The sequence below is a fragment of the Thermobia domestica genome, chromosome 4 (assembly GCF_964235325.1).
Source record: "Thermobia domestica chromosome 4, izTheDome1.hap1.1, whole genome shotgun sequence".
NCBI classification, from domain to species: Eukaryota; Metazoa; Arthropoda; class Insecta; order Zygentoma; family Lepismatidae; genus Thermobia; species Thermobia domestica.
In genome coordinates this window covers 305,934,993-305,947,520 of record NC_137457.1, presented here as the reverse complement: position 1 = coordinate 305,947,520, position 12,528 = coordinate 305,934,993, and the positions used below count along the sequence as shown (strand labels likewise).

General features: G+C 37.1%; 1 long non-coding RNA gene across 1 annotated transcript; it reads left to right on the top strand.

The window, feature by feature from the left end:
- The first annotated feature begins 2,983 nt into the window (after nucleotides 1-2,983).
- LOC145683549 (uncharacterized) lies at nucleotides 2,984-12,315 on the top strand. The gene is made up of 2 exons (XR_014131144.1): nucleotides 2,984-3,235; nucleotides 9,499-12,315. It is a non-coding gene; the product is annotated as an uncharacterized LOC145683549 (long non-coding RNA).
- The last annotated feature ends 213 nt before the right edge of the window (nucleotides 12,316-12,528 follow it).

Here is a 12,528-nt window from a genome sequence, read left to right as displayed (position 1 = left end):
TGTTGTTATAAAACTAAAAATAAAGAATAAACTGAAACTCTCCAGACAGCATTGTTGACAAGGACACCAAATTTTACGATACAGCGAAAAAAAGGCAAAGATTTAAAAAAAGGAATAAAAACAAGGGGTCAATTTTACAAAGCTGCAGTCTGTATCCTCACTCAGATAAGAAAAATGGCATTATTTTCAACCACAAGAATAAACAGTCGTATTTGTGTATGTTAAAACTAAGAAACGTTCCTTTATGCGCATACTCATCTTCAGTAACGCGCCTACTGTCTACTGACGTGCGTCCTCCTGTTTCGCACTTCCTAGTTCCGGATTAGGTATGATACTAATTTGCAGCGACTATCCATCACAGGTTGGTGAATGTTTTTCGCACAATTACACCGAAAATTCTTTATCTGTAAACATACAGCAACACTATCTACCTCAAAACACTTTTAAAACAATTCTAATTTTCATGTCTGCGTAAGGATACCAACTGAAGCGTGTAACTTACAAATGGGAGAACAGTGGTAAAGTGCAAAATGGTAAAGTGTATGGGACAAATTTCTGGTTCGATCCCAGTTCATGCGTACAGGCCCGTAGCCAGCCCAAAAACTTAGGGGGGGGGCTGAAGTTAAGGGGCCTCGATCCAACCATATGATAGTTCATCACCATATTATAGTTTTTTTTGCAAGCCTAATATAAAACTTTTAGGGGGGCAGCAAAAATTTAGGGGGGCCTAGACCCTCCCTGGATACGGGCCTGTCATGCGACCTTGTGGACAGCATGGATTTCATGAATTTTCTCCGACGAAGAGTTTCACCGTTACCGCTCACTTTCTTGGGATGGAATGAGAAAGCTGGGGGAAACGGGAGAACCCCGAGAAAACCCTCGAACATGATGTAGGCTACACCACAAACTTACTTGTCCAGGGATCGAACCAGGGACCCCATGCACCAAAGATAAGCGCTCTACCACTGAGTCACCGTGCCTCCTGTTTTTATAAAGAAAGGAAGAATACAGATGAAGTGTAAAATCCAATCAAAAGAGAGGCTATATCAATCATTTCTGTGTTAAACAAGTATACTTATGTTAAGAAAGTGTACGAAATGTTAGTCGAGTCACGAAGTTTTTCGCGGGTGGGGTTAAGACCCGGTGGAACTTCCCGCTGTCGGTACGCCCCTGGATTATACCGTCACAGTGAATCAGTTAGTGGACATCTACCGCCGCCCCTGAACTCGTACAACGATTCTGGAAATGCTGATTTCAGAAAGAAAAGAAAAAGTTCATTCAACCATGAAACGCCAGTTGTTGAGAGATGTGAAGTGCGATAGTGGCTTGCTGAGCTAGAAACCTGATTAATTATTGAGAGTGTATTTGAAGATCATGGAGATAACACGTCCCGTTCAGGAGCCGTTTACCCCCTGGAAAGATATCTTTTTATTTTCAAAACATCACTTTATGTGTATTTCGTTGGAAAGGTTGGAGAAATAAATACACGAAAATTTACGGGTATCAAAAAAAAAAAAAAAAAAAAAAAAAAAAAAAACTAGATGTAGTGCTAACAAATCTTTCTCTAACCTTTGAAAAAGGAAAAAAAATACAACGAAATATTGCTTTAGGAAGCAAAGAAAAGATTTGTTACCGGTCAGTTTTTGTTTTCAGTAACAACACATTGTAATGGGAAAAGTTTAATATGGTGTTTGCTTCTCCTGTAGATAGACCGTAAATGTTTCTCTCTGTCTGCTTAGTGCTACTATAATATACTACCGCCGCCATGTTCGCAAAGCATGTGGCACATCGGATTGTGTAAACGAACAGATAACAGAGGGGACCAATGCATTGACTATATATATATATAACAGTGTATCATTAATCTTTATCGCTGTCGTGGGCAGCTAGGTCAATCGAAAAGAAAAATGAACGACTACCGCACTGCTGTCCAGAAGTATATGTCAAATTGTAACTTTGTTATTGATTAAGGCAAGTGAATGATGAAGGAACTGCTAGAATGAGAAAGTGGGAGGAAACGGGAGTACCGCGAGAAAACCCATGGATATGATGCTGTCCACCTCAAACTTACGTGGCCGGGGATTGAATCAGGGACCTCACTCACCAGCGGTAAGCAGATAGCATGGAGACCCCATCAGGATCCTGCCGCCTATAGTCGGACAATTTGTCCATGCCGACCAGATGCCGCGGTCGGATTGCCGGCGCCGGACACCGGCGTCTTTCCGCTCGATTTTCGACCGCGACGAGCAAAAAGAGATTCGTTCACCAAAAGATAATAAAGAAAGTTAGAAGGTAATTTGTTGCTTTAAAATACGAATTAGGGCTTATATTTCCCTCGTATAAAGCTTTCTCGAAACAGTCGGCAGACAGTCGGACGACGACTGCAAAAAGAGACTGCCGGCAATTTCTTAAAAAGCGACGTCGGCACGACGTCGGCGAAAGTTGCAATAACGCGTACCAGCGGCAAAGAGTCAAATTTTGGAAAATGAATAGAGCCTGTATCTTCTTTAATGATGAAGTAAAAATTGAAACTGTCCGAAGGTTTTTCTTGTGGGTGGGCACTAATTCCATAAAACATGTCTTGTGAAAACGGAGTCGGCAGAAAGTCGGCATACAGCGGACGGTACGACAGCGACAAATGATAGTTGTAAAGACGTCGAAACGTTGACGGCGTGCCGACCATAAAAAAAGGTAAATGCATTAAAAGAAATGTAGTAAAGGGACTGCACGTAAAGGGTATATGAGAAGTAAATACTTAAAATAAAATACAAGTACGAGAGGATCCTTGACAAACATTTTGGAAGGAGACGGCAAACAGCGGACGGCGACCGCGGCAAATGTCGGGAAGACGCCGAAACGTTGACGGCGTGCCGACAAGTAAGGGAGCCGGAAGAAGGTCGGCAAACAGCGGATGTACCGACCTTGAAAAGATGCTCGGACAGGCGCCGAGCCGCCAGTGCCACTGAAGAGCCTGATTGCAGAAATCGTAGTCTGGTTGCGCTGCCTGTATGTTCGGTTCGCGTTCTTCATTTGTCACATGGTGATGCAGTGTGGGCCAGAGTTCAAACATAAAGTTCGTTGGGGTTGAGTTTCCAAATGGCGATAAAATGTTTATAAATATAAATATATTGCTTTAAAGTATATATCATGCTGAAACAGTTCCCGAAGGAGCAGGACGCTCATAGTTTTATGGAAAATTCATTGAGTATTAAGTGGAGAGAGCAATATACATTTGGTGAGTTAATTTAATATTATGCATATACATTTCAAATTGTCATAAAGGTTATAGTTAAGGAGCCGTACTTCCCATTTAGGGAAGGACGAGAAACGCCATACTTTCAGGAATTATTCATTGACTATCTAGGATGTTAAAAAGTAGGTAATAGACTGAGTTCTTGCCCTTGTACTTAGGGTGTTTAGGTAGTGCAACAGTAAGATGTATCCTCGTGCACGGGAGATGAGAAGTAGCTGTTCTTAACTATTACCGTCATAAATTTTATATGTTGTGTTACATATGTTAATTGGTAGATTCGGTTATAGTATGTTCCCGCGCAGTGGCGTCTGTGGCATGTAAAATTTGGGGGGAAGGTATCAAAGAAAGTGATTTAAATGGTACTACCTAGCCCAACCTGTGTATTAACTTCGATTATATTTCTTACCTTTCTGCTTACCTTCACGGACCCCTAAGGTATATCAAGAACTCGATTGCAATTGTAGGGTGCGCGCTGGTTCAGTGGTAGAACGTTCACCTCTGGTGCTTGGGGTCCCGGATTATATCCCAGCCATCGCCATGTGAAGTTTGTGGTGGGCAAACAGCGTCTGCGTGGGTTTCGTCGGGGTTCTCCCGTTTATTTACACTTTCTTCATTCCACCATTAAATTCATTACTCATCATCACCGTCTTCTTTAGCCTAACCGGCATAACCGTGGGACAAAAAACTTAAGGATTTCACTTAAATTTTTATTTTAAAAAAACGAAAGACAGTTAAGAAACTGTAGTACACGATTTTCTTCTTGAAATTGCAAAAGTTTACATGCCTTAGTTTTTAAGGTAAGTGGCTTCTAACTCAACGGCAATGTATTTCTACACAGTGTACGAGAGCTGTATTTTATGTTTAGAACTGGAGCGTTAATAGTATGAAACCATAACAAGTGATATCGAAATATGTATGATAACCAAAGCCCACATGTTTTCACTACCCTCGCTTACGCGTATACCCACCGTCGCTGACGCACTTGTTCCCTTCGAACACAACCCCGCGCGGGTCCACCAGCGTTGCCCTGCTTGACTCAGTTATATAGAATTCGTGCTTTTTAGTGGCCAACTAGCACCAGGGGCGGATCCAGGGGGAGCGATCGGGGCGATTGCCCCCCTTCCAAATTAGGAAACTTTCTTATATATAAATAAAACCCATTCCAGAGTTTGGAGTACTCAAAAGTAGCTCTAAGTAGTAGTATTACAACCTCCCTCCCTCCCCCCAGAAATCCGTCCTCGATCCGCCCCTGACTAGCACAGGTTGGTTTGTGTTTTTTGCACTGTAGTTTGTATGCCCCTAATCTAATATAAAGTAATCGAACGTAACTTAATCTAATCCGACCAAATATAACTGATCGGAGTACGTTTTGGTACTTTTTTTTTCCGATTTTCAAATTGGTTCTGCGATACAACAGTAAATCCCTAAATTTAGGTTAGGTTAGAATAGATAATTTTTAGATTAGGTGCTCTGACGTACTACTAGAGGTGATAGCTTGATTTTGTCTTTTGTGAATAGTTGTTGCATAATAGAGTGAGAAAGTGACCCGCAACATTTTCTTATGGCTAAAATACTTAATAAAGCGAGGTGGTATACAGGCTGCACTCTTATAATACAATCAAAGGAACGCTATGTCCAAGCAGAAATCCTACTCCAGGGGAAAACGTCAGCGCGAGTGGTACACTGAGAAAATTAATCGGTAACCAACTGGAGGTTACAGGATAACTTGGCTGCTAGAAGCAGTTAATAATTTTATCTATGCCAGGTGTGATATTTTCATGTCGCCCAGTGGAAATATTTTAGAAGCAATAAGAAGGAAATTGGTGAAATAATTAAAATGTTTTATCAATTATTCCGGGTGGTGCGCAGAAAATAAACCTGAACGAACACAAATGCGGATTTGTACATAAGTTTTAAGGCGAAATACCAAAAAGGAAGATAATTATCTTAGAGAAACGTGGACAATTTCTCATAATGCTTGTGCCATGACAAGGTTTGTGTTCCTTTAGTATTCTCTAGTATTTAGTGTATCTTTAGTAACCTAATAAGATCCACTAGATTATATACTGCAGGACTTGTTTCACATGTGAGCGAAAACTTCCAATTAAAAAAAAAAAAAAAAAAAAAAAAAAAAAAACAGGAGAAATGAGGTAGTGGTTAAACGCTCTTGTGTACAGGTTTACTTGTGGCGCAATACTAAAAAAATTGAAAAATTATAATTCTTTCACCAGTTTCTTTTTTATTGTCCCCTAGCCGATTTCAAATGGGCGGAATATATTTTACTTGGCATAAATAAAATTCAAGGGGACCTCTAGAAGTAATTGTTGAAAAATTATAATTCTTTTACGATTTGCGTATAAATAAGGCTTCCAGATGTCTAGCATAAAAACAGCGCAAAAAAGCACAAAACAATCTGTGCTGGGTGGCCACTAAATAGCACGAATGCTATCGAACCGAGTCAGATAGGGCGAAGCTGGTGGGCCCGCGCGGGAATACGTCCGAAGGGAGCAGGCACGTCAGCGATAATGTGTATGCGCAGAAGTGAGGGTAGTGGAAGGAAGTGCGTTTTGAGAATAATACAAGTTTCAACAACACTTGTTGTTGTTTCATACTAGTAACTCTCCACTTGTAAACAAAATACAGGTTCTGCACACTGTGCAGAAATATGATGCCGGTGTACACGGTGCAGAAATAAGCCGCCCGTGGAAAATAACATCTAATAGAGCCATTTTTCATTTGCACTCATTTGTTTTATTCGTCGTAAAGCACTTGTAATGGTTTAACATTAGCAAACGTAAGATACAGTTACATTGTATGTAATTAAGTTACCTGTAGAAATTCGTTCCTTATAAACATGTCTTTTCATGGAAAGTATTGAATTTTACCTGTAAATCTTCCAAAATGTAGTGCACCAAAACTACACCTGCACCAGACTGTCTTATTTTGATTTTTTTGCTGGCCGCGGTGGCTCAGTGGTAGAGCGTTCATCTCTGGTGCATGCGATTCCTGGTTCAAACCCTGCTCCTGTCAAGTGAACTTTGTGGTGGACAAACACCGTGTGCGTGGGTTTTCTCGGGATTCTCCCGTTTCCTCCCACTTTCTTCATTCCACCATTTTCATTCATCTCTCATCATCACTGTCTCCTTTAGCCTAACCGGCATAACCGTGGGACGTAAAACTCAAATATTTCATTTTCATTTTCCGAGTGTTAACCCTTTCTCCTGACACTGTTTCACGATGTGTAGGTACAAAAACTTGGACATCGGAAGTTTGAAAAAATTAAACAATTTAACATTAACATCTGTAGAAAACCATTAGCGACTACTATTAAAACTTTTTTGAGGAGAAAAGCTCATCATGAACGAGGGTTTGAAAAAACCCGGGCTTTTTTGAAAAAGCCAAACCCACCTGGGCCCATTTTTTCGGGTTTATTCGAGTTTAATTGAGTTTTTTCGGGTTTAATCGTTTTTTTTTCGAAATATTTCAATGTCTTTGGGGTAAAAGTGTTAAAATGTGATTTATATTTCAATATTGTCATTGTCACAACTTGCAACAATTTTCTACTCACTGCCGTTTTGAAAAAATGGCCGCCATTTTGATTATTTTTTTTTTTTTACATTGGACCGCCGAGAAAATCTACACAGCAAATTTAGCATATCTTGTACTTCTACCGTCAAAATTTAAACTTAAAAGACTGAAAATTGCGCTTCGTAGCGTAGATACTCGTTCATTTGACAAAATGGCCGCCATTTTGATATATTACGTTGGTATGCCGCCAAAATCTAAACAGGGAATTTAGAGTGTCTCGTGCTTGTACTCTGAAAATTTTAACTTAAAAGGCAGAAAGTTGAGTTGATTTTGTGTTTAACGTCCCTTTCAGTAGCGAGGCTATATAAGACGGGACCTACTGATTAAAGTGGAATCCGAACCACGTGAGCTCTCTCCGGGAAGCAAACCCGGGTCACCCACGCCTAAGACGCGTACACTAACCGCTCAGCCATAAAGGAGCTCGGCAGACAAACGAACAAATGTAAAGTTATAGTTTTGTGATTTTTTTTTATAGCGTTTCTCAAAGTTATGTTCATTCGATTGAATTCTTATTACAGATGGTTTGTGTTTTAAATATGTTACTCAAATTGACTCCTAGGAGAACATAAAATGTATTTGTTTTGAAACTTTTATCATTTTTGCCCACCTGATGGATTTTACCTGTAGTTTATTTCAGTATATGTGCATTTTATTTGTTCCACTAACAAGGTTTTATTTTAAGATGTAATATTTTGTATTCAGCCGAATACAAAATTCTCAATTGCCAATACAATAGTATCGCAAAACCCTGATGCGTATCGAAGTTCTATTTCAAAGTAATATAATGCTATCTTCACTAAATATAATATTCTATTTTAATACATCTTTTTGTCTGGTGAGGGACTTAGGGATTTATTGTTTAACTTGCAGCTTCAAGGTAATGTTTCAAAGATTTATTAAGAAACTCCAATTCCTACCATTGGATATACGGCAGGATTTCTTTTCTTTTCTGATTCTCGTTTGGGGTGGCGACCATACTGTTGTAATAAAGATTAACCTTTTGTCACTCGCGCCAAATTTAGTAACATAACTACTCGCGCGTTTGCTTTTTTCCAACATTGACATTTTGAGATACAAACAATATATTTAGTAAACTTATTTGAAGTAATGCATGCAATTGTTGAGTAAATACTTAGGATATTTGGAATTGTTGCTATAGTGCTGTCAGAATGTCTTGATCCGTGGCAAAAATGCGAACTAAAGTTCAAACCATCGACACATCCACGCGTTGAGCCAATAAGGGTTCAGCTGTTGCTAAACGAGAGAGCCTTGGCGAAAGGGAGTGAATTCCTTCAGCCGATAGCAACGCTTGGGACAGAAAACTAGGTGTCAAGTCAATGTGGTATATCTATAGCTTGTCAATATCTCTTCTCTGAGATCGGCTTTCGAAATCATCGAATCTAATGCCCTGAGTAGCAGTAAAAAGCTCGTGTAACTCATTGCTGCTCTTATGATTGGAATTCCTGTTCCGTCACATGTCCACAGTGATCGTACATCATCACGTGCTCCTTTCTTTTGGCAATCAAATAAAGACGTCGAAATAAAGTCATTAATTTTGCTCTTGAAGATGCTGTACAGTTGCAGTGCGTTCTTCGCCGAAACTTGTTCGTAATTTATCCAAATAATTGTTAGTACATTTTACAGTTTCATCAATCACGGCTATATCGATAAATTTCGAAAAAAAAAAAAACTGTTTACTCAGTGATACCCTTAGCAGTAAACTTCGGTTCTAGCATCTTTTTCACAATGTTTTTACACTTTGTCTTTGCTGATGCTGCCAGTTACTATTTACATTTTGTTTTACTGTCTTTCCCAATGAAACAATATTTTCACTGTAACTGTAATTCACATCCATATCGTTTGCATCTGAATCTGCATCTACACTGTTCTTATCTGCTTCACTATCATGATCAATATCATCTTAATTCTCTTTTTCATTACTTCAATTCGCATCACTTTCAGCAGCCACTAATTTTCGATAGTTAACATCAGACTCATCATTAATATTGTCAAGCCACTTCTCTATCTCACTTCTATTCAAGAAGCGAGACGTTGCTTAGAAAAACAAAACTTCACTCATAAACAATAATTATCACATTAACGATCGCGCGTTGGAAAATTTCAAACTCCATAAAAATATATGTTTGCTAGTGTTATCACGGAACTACTCGCGCGTTTGAAAAAAGCAAACGCAGACGAAACTATTTCCTCAACCTGTACTGGAAGCTACTACAATTGCAGCACGTCAGCGAGCTTTAGGGTGAAAGAGGGGAAGGAGCCACTTGAGGAATAGCAGTGAGGGTGACTCCGCTAATGCGACCCCATTCGTAAAAATCATTAGTTTTTACTCACCTGTTTGCTTTTTTCCAACAGCGCGAGTGACAAAAGGTTAAGTAAAAGTTAACTGTTTCGACGTAATTGAATTCTTCATCAGTGACTATAGTTTTCATTACTCTTACAGGTTTTCTTGTAACATATAGCGTCTAACATATAGCGTTGAAGCCGGTTCATTGCAACAAGGTCTATTACACTGTGTAGTTTGGTTTGGTTCTGGTGTGATGAAGTATAATTTCGATTGTAATAAATATACGTGATGTGCCAACGCCGTACACATTGAAGAGTATATTTTACAAAGCATTATATTTGTTCTATTTTAGATAGTTCATTTATTTCTGGAAGCAAGGGGAAATGTTGCTCAAGAAATACAGAAGTGTTGCAATGGAAGAAGACCCACAGAGAGCCGTAGCGTAGCCAGGATGTGTGTTTGGTGGGGCAAGTGCTGTTATAGGTACATATGGAACAATTCCAAACAAAAAATATATAAACATAAAAATATATAAAAAATTACAAACATCAAACTACATTGTCGGACCTCTTTGGGGGCCCGGCCTCTCTGGGCCCCCCTTCCCTACGCCACTAACGGAGAGTATTGACAAAAATGATATGTACTAACATCCTTAAAGATATTTGTGAAGAGTGGTAGGATATATGTGGGACTACAGTTTTTTTTTTCCTTTTAGAACGGGTGAATTTCATTCAATCATAACATTTGTAAAAAAATTCCCATTTTAATGCGGTTTATTTCAAATCACACGGGAATTATGGTCATCACTTACCTTTCAAGCGAATATTGAGAATTACGGCTTTGAAATTGATTTTTGTTTTGCCAATATTACCTTAGTCTCCCTATCCCAGTTTTTGTCGTTAAATTCTTTTTTTATTATTACTTCATCTTTTCTATGCAGTGTTGTAAAATTTTCTGTATCTCTCTATATTCTCACAATCCTGATTCTGAGCTATTTAAATTCTACATTACTATTTCATAGGTTTGAAGTTTTCTTCAATTATAAAGACAACTGTTGTTTGATATTGTTCTTAACTTTTTTTTTTTTTTTTTGCGTGGAATCAGTTAAGAGAGAAAGTGTAATTATATTTCTCAGAGTACAAGCTCCTTAACGGTGAGGTTCAGTACCATCGCCTTCTTTCTTTTCTATCCCATTGATTTGTAGGGGAAGTATTCTTCCTTTTCTTTGAAATGAATAAAATTTTGGATGTTCTGATTTTACTGATTTCTTCTGAATATCTATTTAAATGTCCCTTGCTTTGTCAAAATGATCTTTTAGTATATATAAGTATATTATTATTTAAATTAGATGTCATTTATGAATATTAAAAACATACAACACAGAATTTTATTTCCACAAAGTAAGAGACGTTTAAATAGACCTGAAGAAAAATAATAAAAAGTAAAACCCTTAAAATCTCAAAGAAACAGAGGAAGACTTCCTCGTATATATCAATGGGCTAAAAAAGAAAAATGGCTGAGTTATTCAAGACAAAATATGGATAGCAGGAATTCTTTAGAATAATATAGTGCTTTTTTGAACATTGTAATCACTTCATATATATTTGCTTTTCTGATTTTACATACTGTATGAAGGCTATCTGTGTTAAAACTCAATGTTATGGAATGCTACAAATTTCTGTTTAAAAAAAAATTAGTAGTACATCCGAAGGTATATTACATACAACTTCTAAATGATGATAAGGTTCATTACATAGGCTAATGTATATAAGTTAATACGATGTGCATTGTATTTTGTTAATACAATTTGGTGTGTTTTTAGTGCTAATATAGACCAGAAAAAATTGTGATCTTCCCTTCATTTATTCTCTTAAAGAATTCCTTTAAAACAAAGGATCTTTGCAAAGTATTATGTTAAAACACTTCATTTTTTATGTAAATGACTTCATTAACCTTTTTTCTCTATATAATGGGTATGCACTATGAGTATACTGTACATGTGGCTGTTTCATTTACGATATAAATTATTTCCTCACATTTTTCTGTTTCATTGTATACAATTAATGTATAAATCATATAGGAACGAATTAAATGAACAATTAGTTACCTACTTAATTGTTATTTTATCTTAATATGATTTCCACTTTTAAAGTGTATTTAAATAACTATTTAAGGCATAGAGTTAGAACTGACAGCTTAGTCTTTAGAACTTGTGTTTAGTGCATTTCAGTGTTTGGTTTCTACGAATATAGTCATGGGTGTAAGCAGACAAGTGATCGCTCCGGCCACTTTTTTTTTTTTTTTTTTTTTTTAATACCAAAGTTACAACAAATGCAGAGACATTTTTGGTTTTAGTGTAGTATAAGAAAATGAATGCATTCAGAGACGCAGGCGTTTAATTGCTAGTGAAAAATGTTTAACATTGTGGCCAGTATTTGAAGCTTGATTCATACACACAATCCCTAACGGCTGAGCTATACGGATATTTTGCAGTATCATTATATCATTATATATTTAATTAGTTTATTTGACTCTGTGAATAATTTTTTGAGTTAATTTTATATTCACCATCTATTTGCAGTTAATTGAACAGAATATCAAAAACTCTGCAGTATGGAAATGGAAAGTAGAATTCACATTAAGGGCGGAGGGATACTGTCATGACTCTTTATAACATTGTTCTGCTTTTATTTCAATTGTTTCATATTGTTCACAATGTGTAAAAACTCACAGAGCTCCTGTTCTACTGTGTTTTACAGGACTATAAAAGCTTCATATTTTACAGGACTATGAAGTGCTTTATATTTTTCAGGGTTAAAATTTTGTATTCATTTTAAGGTTAAGATTTTATGTCGAACCCAGAAATGTGTCCCAGTATAAACCGTTGAACCGCTTAAGTTTGACGTGAAACAAATCCATTCCACAAAGCTAAATACTTTCCCTTTTATAAAACTACACATATTTCGTCTTTCTTTAAATGATACAGAAAGGTAGTAACATAATTTTATGGATTATTAAATAGACCCTCTACTGTACTTTTAGAAATCTGTTATGTTGCAGCCGAAATAATTTTTCAAATTTCAATTACCAAATTACTATAGGTAATTAAGGAATTACCATTTCGCATTGCAATGATAATCCTTTTCTATACTATTATTAATTAACGTTTCCAATTATTCATTCTGAATCATTCTAAACAATGCTTTTACCTTTCTGTATAAGACACCGTCCTCGGATTCATATTGAAAATAAGTACGTCACTTTATGTGGGTTTATAAACTAGAGAAAAATTTTGTTTTGTACGTAAACGTTAGTTTCACATCGCTACGTTAAGTGGTTCAAAAATTATAAAGCGAGAACAGTTCTGAATTGGGCATAAAAT